Here is a 12377-nt window from a genome sequence, read left to right on the forward strand (position 1 = left end):
TATATATATACTAGTTTGGCTCAGCTCGCTGCTCTCGCCTCACCAAGCGTCGATACTGAGGAACGGGCTTATTTTAACTGAGGCTAATGACTGTACCTGAGTTGCTGTGTTGTCATGATTTTCACCAATCATAATACAAACAATTACTTTGCACAAATGTATTTGTTGTGTTTGTGATATTACATTTTTATAGGCAATTTAGGTTGAAGATTTAGGTTGAATGTTTTTGTTTTTTCCAAGAAAGAACCCTTCTGCACATACATAGGGGAGGGGTAGGTGCAGACTGGAAGTTTGGGACGATTACACCTCACCACCACGTAATTCAAAACACCTCACCACCAAGTCATTCAAAACACCTCACCACCACGTAATTCAAAACACCTCACCACCACGTAATTCAAAATACCTCACCACCAAGTAATTCAAAACACCTCACCACCAAGTAATTTAAAACACCTCACAGCTATAAAACACGTAATAAAAACACCTCACCACCACGAAATTAAAAACACCTCACCACCACGAAATTGAAAACACCTCACAGCCATCAAACACGTAATAAAAACACCTCACAGCCATCAAACACATAATAAAAACACCTCACAGCCATAAAACACGTAATAAAAACACCTCACCACCACGAAATTAAAAACACCTCACAGCCATAAAACACGTAATAAAAACACCTCACAGCCATAAAACACAAAATAAAAACACCTCACAGCCATAAAACACGTAATAAAAACACCTCACCACCACAAAATTAAAAACGCCTCAGCCTTAAAACATAATAAAAACACCTCACAGCCATAAAACACGTAATAAAAACACTTCACCACCACAAAATTAAAAACACCTCAGCCATAAAACACGTAATAAAAACACCTCACCACCACGAAAGTAAAAACACCTCACAGCCATAAAACACGTAATAAAAACACCTCACAACCATAAAACACGTAATAAAAACACCTCACAGCCATAAAACACGTAATAAAAACACCTCACAGCCACAAAATTAAAAACACCTCACCACCACGTCATTTAAAAACACCTCACCACCAAGTAATTCAAAACACCTCACCACCACATAATTCAAAACACCTCATCACCAACTAATTCTAAACACCTCACCACCACATAATTAAAAACACCTCACCACCACGTAATTATAAATACCTCACCACCAATTAATTAAAAACACCATCACCATGTGATTTAAAAACACCTCACCACTATGTGATTTAAAAACACACCACCACGTCATTTAAAAACACCTCACCACCACATAATTCAAAATACCTCACCACCACGTGATTCAAAACCACCACAACGTTATTAAAAACACTTCACAACCACGGAAACAAAAGTTTGAGGGAGTCGTTAAGTGAGAACACAGACACTGCCCAGATGTGTAGATATATAGATAAATGACTACCCGAGTTGCCGTTTTGTCATGGTTTAAACCAATCATAATTCAAACAATTATTTTGCACAAATGTATTTGTAATAAACGTAATATCACATTTTATAAACAATTGAAGTTGAAAAAAAGAATTTTTTCCCAAAAAAATTCCAAAAAGAAAAAGAAATTGGAAACTTTTTCAAAAACAATACCCTTAGGACATACCGACAGGAGAGGTATGTGCATTCCAGAAGTTTGGTACGATTTCACAAAATTTTGAGAAAGTAGTTCAGTGACAACACAGGACCGGACAGATGCTGCACCGATATATATATCGTGTGTATATATATATATATATATATATACAGTGAAACCTTGACTTACGAGTTTAATTCGTTCTGTGACCGAGCTCGTAACTCAAATTGCTCGTATCTCAAATCAAATTTCCCCATTGAAATGCATTGAAATGCTATTAATCCGTTCCAGCCCGCCAAAAACCACACCAATTTTTTTTTAAATATACAGTATATATAAAAATATCTCGCGCTTTATATTTCACCTGTATGCAGCATACAAGTTGGCAGGATGGCCTGGACTGGAGGTACGCACACTTGACTCTAAAGTCTAAACTGTCCAGCCTGGGTTTGAATCCCGACCCAGCTATAACCTGTCATGGGTGAATCACAGGCAGGGTGATTCATCAATGTGTGTACCGCTAAACTGGGCGCCCCGTTTGCGTCCCATTAGTTGTTGGATGTTAAGGATCTCACCGTGTTTTCCACAAAGAGAAGGCGAGCTATCGCCGGCATTCTGAACAAGTTGTGGCCTGGCATGCTCTTCTCCTCTGCCGTTATATACGTCCTCCTCGACACCTCGCTCATGTTTTTCGACGATTGCGTGTTTTATATCCAAGCACATCATCCTCTTCTTCTTCTCAGCACTGCACTTGCCACTCACTTTCTTAGGCCCCATGGTTAAAACTAAGAAATTTTCCGAAATAACCAAAATGCGAAAAAAAAAATGCAGCGCTGTACGACAGAGATACGTACTGTACGTGCACGGCAAGATAACCACGTGACCAGAACCCACCTGGCGGCGTGAACTCGAAATAACCAAAATGCGGAAAAAAAAATGCAGCGCTATACGACAGAGATACGTACTGTACGTGCACGGCAAGATAACCACGTGACCAGAACCCACCTGGCGGCGTGAACTCGAAATAACCAAAATGCGGAAAAAAAAATGCAGCGCTATACGACAGAGATACGTACTGTACGTGCACGGCAAGATAACCACGTGACCAGAACCCACCTGGCGGCGTGAACTCGAAATAACCAAAATGCGAAAAAAAAAATGCAGCGCTATACGACAGAGATACGTACTGTACGTGCACGGCAAGATAACCACGTGACCAGAACCCACCTGGCGGCGTGAACTCGAAATAACCAAAATGCGAAAAAAAAAATGCAGCGCTATACGACAGAGATACGTACTGTACGTGCACGGCAAGATAACCACGTGACCAGAACCCACCTGGCGGCGTGAACTCGAAATAACCAAAATGCGGAAAAAAAAATGCAGCGCTATACGACAGAGATTCGTACTGTACGTGCACGGCAAGATAACCACGTGACCGGGTGGCGAAAGCTCGTAACTCGGATCTCGGCTCGCATCTCAAAGCAATAAACCGCCCGAGCGACGGCTCGTATCTCGAAAAACTCGTAAGTTGGGGCACTCGTAAGTCAAGGTTCCACTGTATATATATTGTAACGATTTTGAGAAGTGTAACGGGTTTTGAGAAGTGTAACGGGTTTTGAGGAGTGTAACAATTTTGGAGGAAGGGTAACGGATGTGAAGAGTATGGTTTTGGTATGGTAACATCCTGGTAATGTAAATAATGGTCGCAGCCGTCCTCCTAATTAATTTCATAGAACATACACGCAGGTCACGATATATCTTTTAAATAGTGTATTTCCTTATTCCATGTAGGCTAAGTATGTGTTTTCCACTAGATTGACTTTGCATTGTATCAAACAAAATAAGCGTAGGCCCTTCCAATTTCCCCAAAACCTCCCTTCCATTTGCCTTCCGCATTTTGGTCGGTTTTTCTCTTCAACCACCATTGGCCACGAGGTAAGGTTGGAGAAGAAAGGCGTGTCTCCACCTCGTCAGAAGAGGGCAGGAGTGAACCGGCCCTAACAGCCAATCAACACCGCGGTGAGTGACCCGGTAGGCGTGCCCTCGGAGCCGGCGGCTTAATTCCGCCGGAGGTGATAAAAGCGACTGTAAGGGACTGCTTTGGGAGATGACTGGAGATGAGCTGGAGAGGAGCAACGAGGCTGCACCAAGGAGAGGCCTTGAGAGATACGCTGGGGGATGACCTGGAAGAGGAGCGCAATCCACCGCAAGCCCTACCTACCTGCCTGCAATATCCCCTGTCGTTGGAGAGACGCGCTGAACGGAGGGAGACGGCTCCACCCCAGGAAGAGGAGCAGGTGTGCCGAGCCAGCGCGTGACGGCCGCGGATACGCGACGGAGGTTTTCCCGCCAAAACCGCGAGGGGTTGAAAGCTGCTGCCTCCGACCTTGCCTTCCTCTCAAGCAATCAACCTCGAGCCATTACCTGCCTGCAATATCCACCGTGTGAGTGTGAACGTCCTGTCCTACTCGTTTGTCTTGGGGATTAAGTAAATGAAATAGAATAAGTTAACAATGCACTGTGTGACTGCTCTTTTCCATCTATTGCTGTAAATAATATTGGTCGCTCTAAAATATTGCTTGTGTGTGTATAATAAATCTGTTCTTCCTCCAAACTCTGTCTTTCTTCTCTCTTCTTCTCTTTCGGTCGCTTTAGAGGTTTCCCAATTGAATATCTGTAGCGCGATTAGTCAACGTTCGGGTGGAATCGGGTTCTAATCGGGGAGTAACTGTTCGGACGCGGTTAAATACACCACCGCTCGGTAAAATAACATCCAAAAGCCGCGTCTGTAACAATTGGTAGTCAGGAGATGGGATTCGAACCTGGGACTAAATTTATTTAGCCCAAATTTTGGACACCAATTGTGTTAGTCCGTAACAATTGGTGTCGAGGAGTCGGATTCGGACCCGGGACTAAATTTGTTAGGCCCAAATTTTAAAAAAAAATTTTTGGTCAAAATTACGAGCTGCCGAAATTGTGTTGTTTTATAAAACCCGAATTTTGAGATCGCGCCATGGACAATCAAGGCGATCGGATGTCGGTGGGGGAGATAGACGGGTTAGGGGTAACCCAGGAACCAGGGGAAATGTATGTGGAAGAAAGGGAGGAGGAGAGCAATGAGGAGGCGGTTGAGGGGGTGTCAGACGCGCAAAATGGCGCTCTCGCGCACGTGGTATCAGACGCACAAAGGGGCGGCTCGCACGAGCGCGGGGTAGCCGCGCCCGCTGCGCAAATAGCGGGAATTGATGTGCGGGACCTCATGGCGCAGATTAATGCAACCATACTAATGGCAAATATGGGGCTAGAAGCAAAAATGGATGCTCAGAGTGAGCGATTAGAGGGCCAAATGGGGGGCCAAATGGGGGAAATGAGGGGAAAAATGGGGGAAATGGGGGAACGATTAGAAAAGAAATTTGAGGGATTAGACAAGAAATTTGAGGGGTTAGACAATGGGATAGAAGGGGTGAAACATGGGTTAACGGGGGTGGAAAACAGAATGGCTGCCCAGGAGAATCAGTTAGAGGGGGTGAAAAATGGGTTAATGGGGTTAGAAAATAGGATGGAGGACAAATTGCGGGAAATAGGGGAACAATCCGCCCGGGAAATCGAACAGATGGGGAACCAGATGGAGGAAATACGACGAGGGGTGAGTGAGGAGGTCTCGGGGCTGCGCGAGGAGGTAAAGCGAGGCGAAAAGCGTATAGAGAAAGAGGTGAGAAATAATACGGCAAAGTTACAGGGGGGAATAGAAGATCTGACGAAAGGAGTAGAACAGCTGACAGTGGGACAAAAGGAACTAACGGACCAAGTGGAAAAGAACACAGCAATCATAGGAGGGTTAAAGGCGACACAAAAAGAAATTAAAAACGAATTAATAGCGACGCAGAGGCAATGTCAGATGGTACGGGAGGAACTGACAATGAGGGTGGAGGAGGTGACAGAGATAATGGAGACAAAGGACCGGCAGGTGAGGATGCACATAGAGACGGTCACGGTAGCCTTAGAGGACGAACTTGAGGGGACGCACCGAGAAATAAAAGAGGTTAAACAAAAATTAGAGGAAGTGGGAGAAAAGGTGAGTGAAATTAAGAAGGGACGAACAGAAACTAAAAGAGAAATCCAGGAGGAGGTGATGGAATGTGTACAAGGTCTGTGTTCAAATCATGATGTGATGCTCACTAACCAAATAAAGAGTTTGCAGGTGGCAAAGAAGGTGCGGAGACGAAGTACGGAGGTGAGTGGCAATGTACATGATGTGAGGAAAGCTTCAGTCGGCTTGGGGATTGGTTTGGATCCGGGTGTTCGTGAAAGGCCGTTGGTGAAGTGTGTGACAGGACAGGTGTGCGAAAAAAGAGGTGTGCGAGAATGTCCGACCATGGGGTGTGTGAGGAAAAAGTGCACGCCGAGGAGTGAGTGTGCCGTCAGGAGTGAGCCGGTCGGAGCGCGTGTGCGAGGGGGTACATGGAAGCGCGGTGTGGTGAGTGTTACGGAGGAAGTAACGAAAGAGTGTACACCTGTGGTGAGTGTTACGGAGGAAGTAACGAGAGAGTGTACACCTGTGGTGAGTGTTACAGAGGATGTAACGAGGAAGTGTACGCCTGTGGTGAGTGTTACAGAGGATGTAACGGGAGGGTGTGCGCGAGAAAGGTGTGTAACGGACGGGTGCATGAGGAAAGAGTGTGCCGTCGAAAGTAAGGGTGAGTGCGCTGTCAAGAATGGAGGTGAGAGTATTGAGAGTGACAAGGAGAGTGAGTTGGTTGTGACAGGTGAGCGAGGATGTACACCTGGGATGGAAGGATGCACACCTGGAATGGTAGAGCGTGAGTGGGAATGCACGCTGGAGTTGGTGGTGAGGCACGTGGTTGGGTGTGCGAATGAGGGCACACCTGTGATTGTCACAGAGGAGGTGACCGAGGAGGGGGCGCGAAGCGGTGTATTGGTGAGGTGTGCGAGCAACGAATGTGTGCCAAAGTGTTCGGTGGTCAGGTGTGTGACCAAGGCTGTGAGTGGAATGGGTGTACCGAGGTGTGTCAGGAAAGGTACGAGGAGAATGGGAACAGCTGCATGTATGAGCAAGAAAGGGGTAGCGTATGCTTGTAGGAATCCAGGTGAAGCGTCGACGATAACTGGGTTAAAGGTTAGAACGACTTATAGCCGACTCGGGCCCTCGGTGCGTGCCGGGCTTCGCGTGCCGCGAGAACCAGCGGGGATCCGAACCACGGCGGTTTCGAAAGAACCGCCGTGCGCGATCCACGCTGGGCCTCGCTTGGAACGGCCGCGGCCGGGCTCCACTAGGCGGAGCGGGCGGCTGGATAGGAAGGGTCGCTATGGCGACCACGTTTTGTTGAGACGTGCCGGCAGGTCGAGATCGGGACATTGGATGGCTCCACGCCGAGGTGATGCGTGGGATCTCGGCCCGGGTAAGCCCCCGCCCCGGCCCCGAATGCGGGACGCATCCAGCCGCCAGCACAAAAGAATCCGCGTTCAGTGCTCGGCTGTACGAAGCCGGGCTGTAGATGTGAATTGGCGCACCGAGAGGATGTAATAAGTAGACGGGTGATGGTGATAGTGATAGTGATTTAAAACGAAATTTAGAAAAGTGAATAGAATTGGCGGTAAATGGAAAATTTTTGAATTGTTGGATTTGGACGAGCGAAATTGGTAGTGAGAGACCCCCGATGTGGTGGGATGGCAAATCCACCATCCCTCACAGGTGGGGGGCAAAGGAGCAATAGCTTATGGGGTGTATGGCAGTGAAAACTAGCCCGGGTGGGTTAGGTTATATTGATAGGGCCCTAGAAGATGACATTAGGTAACGTTAAGGTTAGTTAGTGACTGATACCTGTAGTGGGGACGCAGGTAGATTAGTATGGATGATAATGACGTGGGAGCGCAATAGTTTAAAGGGACGACTGGGAAGCGCAAGTTTCAGAGGGGAGTAGTTAGCTGAGATGATGCCGTGTGTGTGAGGATTGAACAGGTGAGAATGGAACAGGTGTGATTGCACAGGTGTGCAACTGAACAGGTGTGTGGAGCAGTGTATGAGGGAGTAGTGGTGATTGCGTGTTGTGTTGACCAAATGGTCCAGGAAGAAAGGAGGGTGCAGGTGGCACCAGGTGAGATTGCACAGGTGTGCAACGACAGGTGAATGGAGGACAGGTGTATGGAATAAATGGTATGGAGTATTGGCCAATGGATGGTCGTGGAGTGGGTATGGTGGAAATTGTGGAGTGGAGTGGATGGTGCGAAGGTGTGAATGGGGGAAGAGTGGACCCCCATCACGGATACCCGGGGCGGGTAGTGTAAGTGTTAGGTAGAGGGTACAGGTAAATTGTGGTTGGATATTGGCATCTGTGGTGCGGGTGACAGAATGGTATGTGGATGGGTGCGTTGGTGTTGTGGAAATGGCTGGGCGTGTAGCCTGTTAGTGTGTGTAGTTGGTTTGGGCACTCCACCACTGTAAGGATGTCGGCCAGGTGAGGCCGCAGGTGGGCTCTGGGAGCCGGTAGTAGTTGTGTGGATGGGGCCCGAGGATCCGGAGGACGGACCCGGGTAGCCCAGTGCCAGAGGGCACCAAGGGGTGACAGAGCCAGGAGAGGGGCTGTCCCCAGTTAGTTAGGTTAGGGTGAGGAGCTAGGTAAGCTCGGGTGGCAACTACAGTGGTGGAGGTGTGCAGGTGGGTAGACCTGTTGGGAGAGGTACACGTCGCAGCCCAGAAATTGTGCTAGAGCACCGGGAGATGAATCGGGGGAGTGAGACCCCAAAATTGAGGAGCACCACAGTTTGGCCAATGGGAATTGGTTATTAGAACCCATAGTGTAAGTTGGCCAATGGATTGGCAGGGAAAGACCCCGGGTAGTGTAAAGTGTGTTAAAGTCATTTAGAGGATAGTTAGGATGAAGGATCTCCTCGCACCATCTGCATCCACTCACCTGAGGTGACAGGTACTCCACACCATGCCATGTTTTGATTATTTTTTATGATGCAAATGTTTGGATTGTGAGACGCATCATGACGTGGGTGTGACATTGTGCTTTGATGTTCCATCTCTGCCTCCTTATGAGGATTGATGATGAATTTGGTGATGGCAAATTTTGAAGTAAAGGGATTGTGGGGACGAATTTGGTATAAGGGAAATATGGGGAAGACGTGACAGTAGTGACGAATTTATAAATGGGTAGATTTTGTAAATATGGGGTAAGAGCAAGGGTAGTGTAGGTGACAGGGGGGTGACGTACGGTAGGGACGAGCTTTCTCACTTCGCCCTCCGTACGCATTTCACCTTGCATTGCCTTGTTTGACGTGTACCCTTGTGACCTTACCCCTCGCTCAATTGTCTTTCTTTTGTCTCCCACATGACCTGTGCGCCATTGGGTGCCGAGGGGAGCGTGCGTGAGGTGGCCATTGTGCGCCCGAGATTCCCAGAACCAGCACGCATTGCGTTGATGTACCACTTTATGGACCGCTGTTCGGCGGCCAAGTACCACTTGATGGACCCCAGGTTCTGGGGCAGAGCACCTCTGTTGGAGACCGGCCATAGTGGCCAGGGAATCTTGCTTGCGGACCTCGGTAAGGTGGCACCTATGCCAAACAGGTGGACCACCCTTAGTTGGCCCCTGAGGCCCTAAATAATAATAAAAAAACGAACACAAGTTGTGCCTTTTATTATGTCCAAATAGGCCGCATGAAGCCAGAAGACGTCAGGAAGAACATCGGCCCAGCAGACAAGGAGAAGACCACCACCAGTTGTTTTGTTGTGTTTATTATGAACCATGTGACTGCGCACCGAGTGTGCTTTGTGGTGCTTGTGGTGCTTTTGGGTGCTTTTGGGTGCTTTGGTGGTATTGGTACTGGTGCATCGATGCAATGCGTGCTGTCTCCTCCCTCCCAACAGGAATTTCTTTCTCTGTTCCCTAAAAAGAAAAAAAAAAAAACACACAGGTCCTGGGTTGCGTTGTAAATAAGAAATCACGTCATTGTAAATATGCTCCCCACCGTAAATGTATAGTTTCAGAATAATTCCGTAATTCGGTTAGCTGTGGCTTGAGTCTGTTAGACAGGATGCAATGCAATAGGGGGACATACTTATTTGTGTTTTAAAATTGTCACACTCAGGGTCAGGTTAATTGTAGAGGAATTACACCTACATGTCACACTCAGTTAAGTCTAGTAGCCCGAGGACGTGCCTGAAGAAAGGAGGGTGCAGTGTAACGATTTTGAGAAGTGTAACGGGTTTTGAGAAGTGTAACGGGTTTTGAGGAGTGTAACAATTTTGGAGGAAGGGTAACGGATGTGAAGAGTATGGTTTTGGTATGGTAACATCCTGGTAATGTAAATATGGTCGCAGCCGTCCTCCTAATTAATTTCATAGAACATACACGCAGGTCACGATATATCTTTTAAATAGTGTATTTCCTTATTCCATGTAGGCTAAGTATGTGTTTCCACTAGATTGACTTTGCATTGTATCAAACAAAATAAGCGTAGGCCCTTCCAATTTCCCCAAAAACCTCCCTTCCATTTGCCTTCCGCATTTGGTCGGTTTTTCTCTTCAACCACCATTGGCCACGAGGTAAGGTTGAGAAGAAAGGCGTGTCTCCACTCGTCAGAAGAGGGCAGGAGGTGAACCGGCCCTAACAGCCAACCAACACCGCGGTGAGTGACCCGGTAGGCGTGCCCTCGAGCCGGCGGCTTAATTCCGCCGGAGGTGATAAATGCGACTGTAAGGGACTGCTTTGGGGAGATGACTGGAGATGAGCTGGAGAGGAGCAACGAGGCTGCACAAGGAGAGGCCTTGAGAGATACGCTGGGGATGACCTGGAAGAGGAGCGCAATCCACCGCAAGCCCTACCTACCTGCCTGCAATATCCCCTGTCGTTGGAGAGACGCGCTGAACGGAGGGAGACGGCTCCACCCCAGGAAGAGGAGCAGGTGTGCCGAGCCAGCGCGTGACGGCCGCGGATACGCGACGGAGGTTTTCCCGCCAAACCGCGAGGGGTTGAAAGCTGCTGCCTCCGACCTTGCCTTCCTCTCAAGCAATCAACCTCGAGCCATTACCTGCCTGCAATATCCACCGTGTGAGTGTGAACGTCCTGTCCTACTCGTTTGTCTTGGGATTAAGTAAATGAAATAGAATAAGTTAACAATGCACTGTGTGACTGCTCTTTTCCATCTATTGCTGTAAATAATATTGGTCGCTCTAAAATATTGCTTGTGTGTGTATAATAAATCTGTTCTATCCTCCAAACTCTGTCTTTCTTCTCTCTTCTTCTCTTTCGGTCGCTTTAGAGGTTTCCCAATTGAATATCTGTAGCGCGATTACACACACACACACACACACACACACACACACACGCAGACAGACCCACACACACGCAGACAGACCCACACACACGCAGACAGACCCACACACACGCAGACAGACCCACACACACGCAGACAGACCCACACACACGCAGACAGACCCACACACACGCAGACAGACCCACACACACGCAGACAGACCCACACACACGCAGACAGACCACACACACGCAGACAGACCCACACACACGCAGACAGACCCACACACACGCAGACAGACCCACACACACGCAGACAGACCCACACACACGCAGACAGACCCACACACACGCAGACAGACCCACACACACACACGCAGACAGACCCACACACACACACGCAGACAGACCCACACACACACACGCAGACCGACACACACACACACACGCAGACAGACCCACACACACACGCAGACAGACCCACACCACACGCAGACAGACCCACACACACAGACAGACCCACACACAACACACACGCAGACAGACCCACACACACGCAGACAGACCCACACACACGCAGACAGACCCACAACACGCAGACAGACCCACACACACGCAGACAGACCCACACACACGCAGACAGACCCACACACACGCAGACAGACCCACACACACGCAGACAGACCCACACACACGCAGACAGACCCACACACACGCAGACAGACCCACACACACGCAGACAGACCCACACACACACACGCAGACAGACCCACACACACACACGCAGACAGACCCACACACACACACGCAGACCGACACACACACACGCAGACAGACACACACACGCGAAGACAGACACAGACACACGCGAAGACAGACACAGACACACGCAGACAGAGACACACACAATGCAGACGACAGACACACACACAATGCAGACGACAGACACACACACAATGCAGACGACAGACACACACACATGCAGACGACACACACACACACAATGCAGACGACACACACACACACAATGCAGACGACACACACACACACACAATGCAGACGACACACACACACACAATGCAGACGACACACACACACACAATGCAGACGACACACACACACACAATGCAGACGACACACAACACACACAATGCAGACGACACACACACAATGCAGACGACACACACACACGCAGACAGACACACACACGCGAAGACAGACACAGACACACGCGAAGACAGACAACAGACACACGCAGACAGAGACACACACAATGCAGACGACAGACACACACACAATGCAGACGACAGACACACACACAATGCAGACGACAGACACACACACAATGCAGACGACACACACACACACAATGCAGACGACACACACACACACAATGCAGACGACACCACACACACAATGCAGACGACACACACACACACAATGCAGACGACACACACACACACAATGCAGACGACACACACACACACAATGCA

At 48.6% G+C, this 12377-nt stretch overlaps 1 protein-coding gene across 7 annotated transcripts in view; it reads left to right on the plus strand.

The window, feature by feature from the left end:
• Nucleotides 1-12377, plus strand: part of LOC137438278 (transcriptional-regulating factor 1) — a 127997-nt gene that overhangs the window by 110847 nt on the left and 4773 nt on the right. The gene's annotated exons all lie outside the window — the stretch shown is intronic.

This window comes from Myxine glutinosa, chromosome 1 (genome assembly GCF_964187855.1).
Source record: "Myxine glutinosa chromosome 1, kmMyxGlut1.1, whole genome shotgun sequence".
NCBI lineage: Eukaryota > Metazoa > Chordata > Myxini > Myxiniformes > Myxinidae > Myxine > Myxine glutinosa.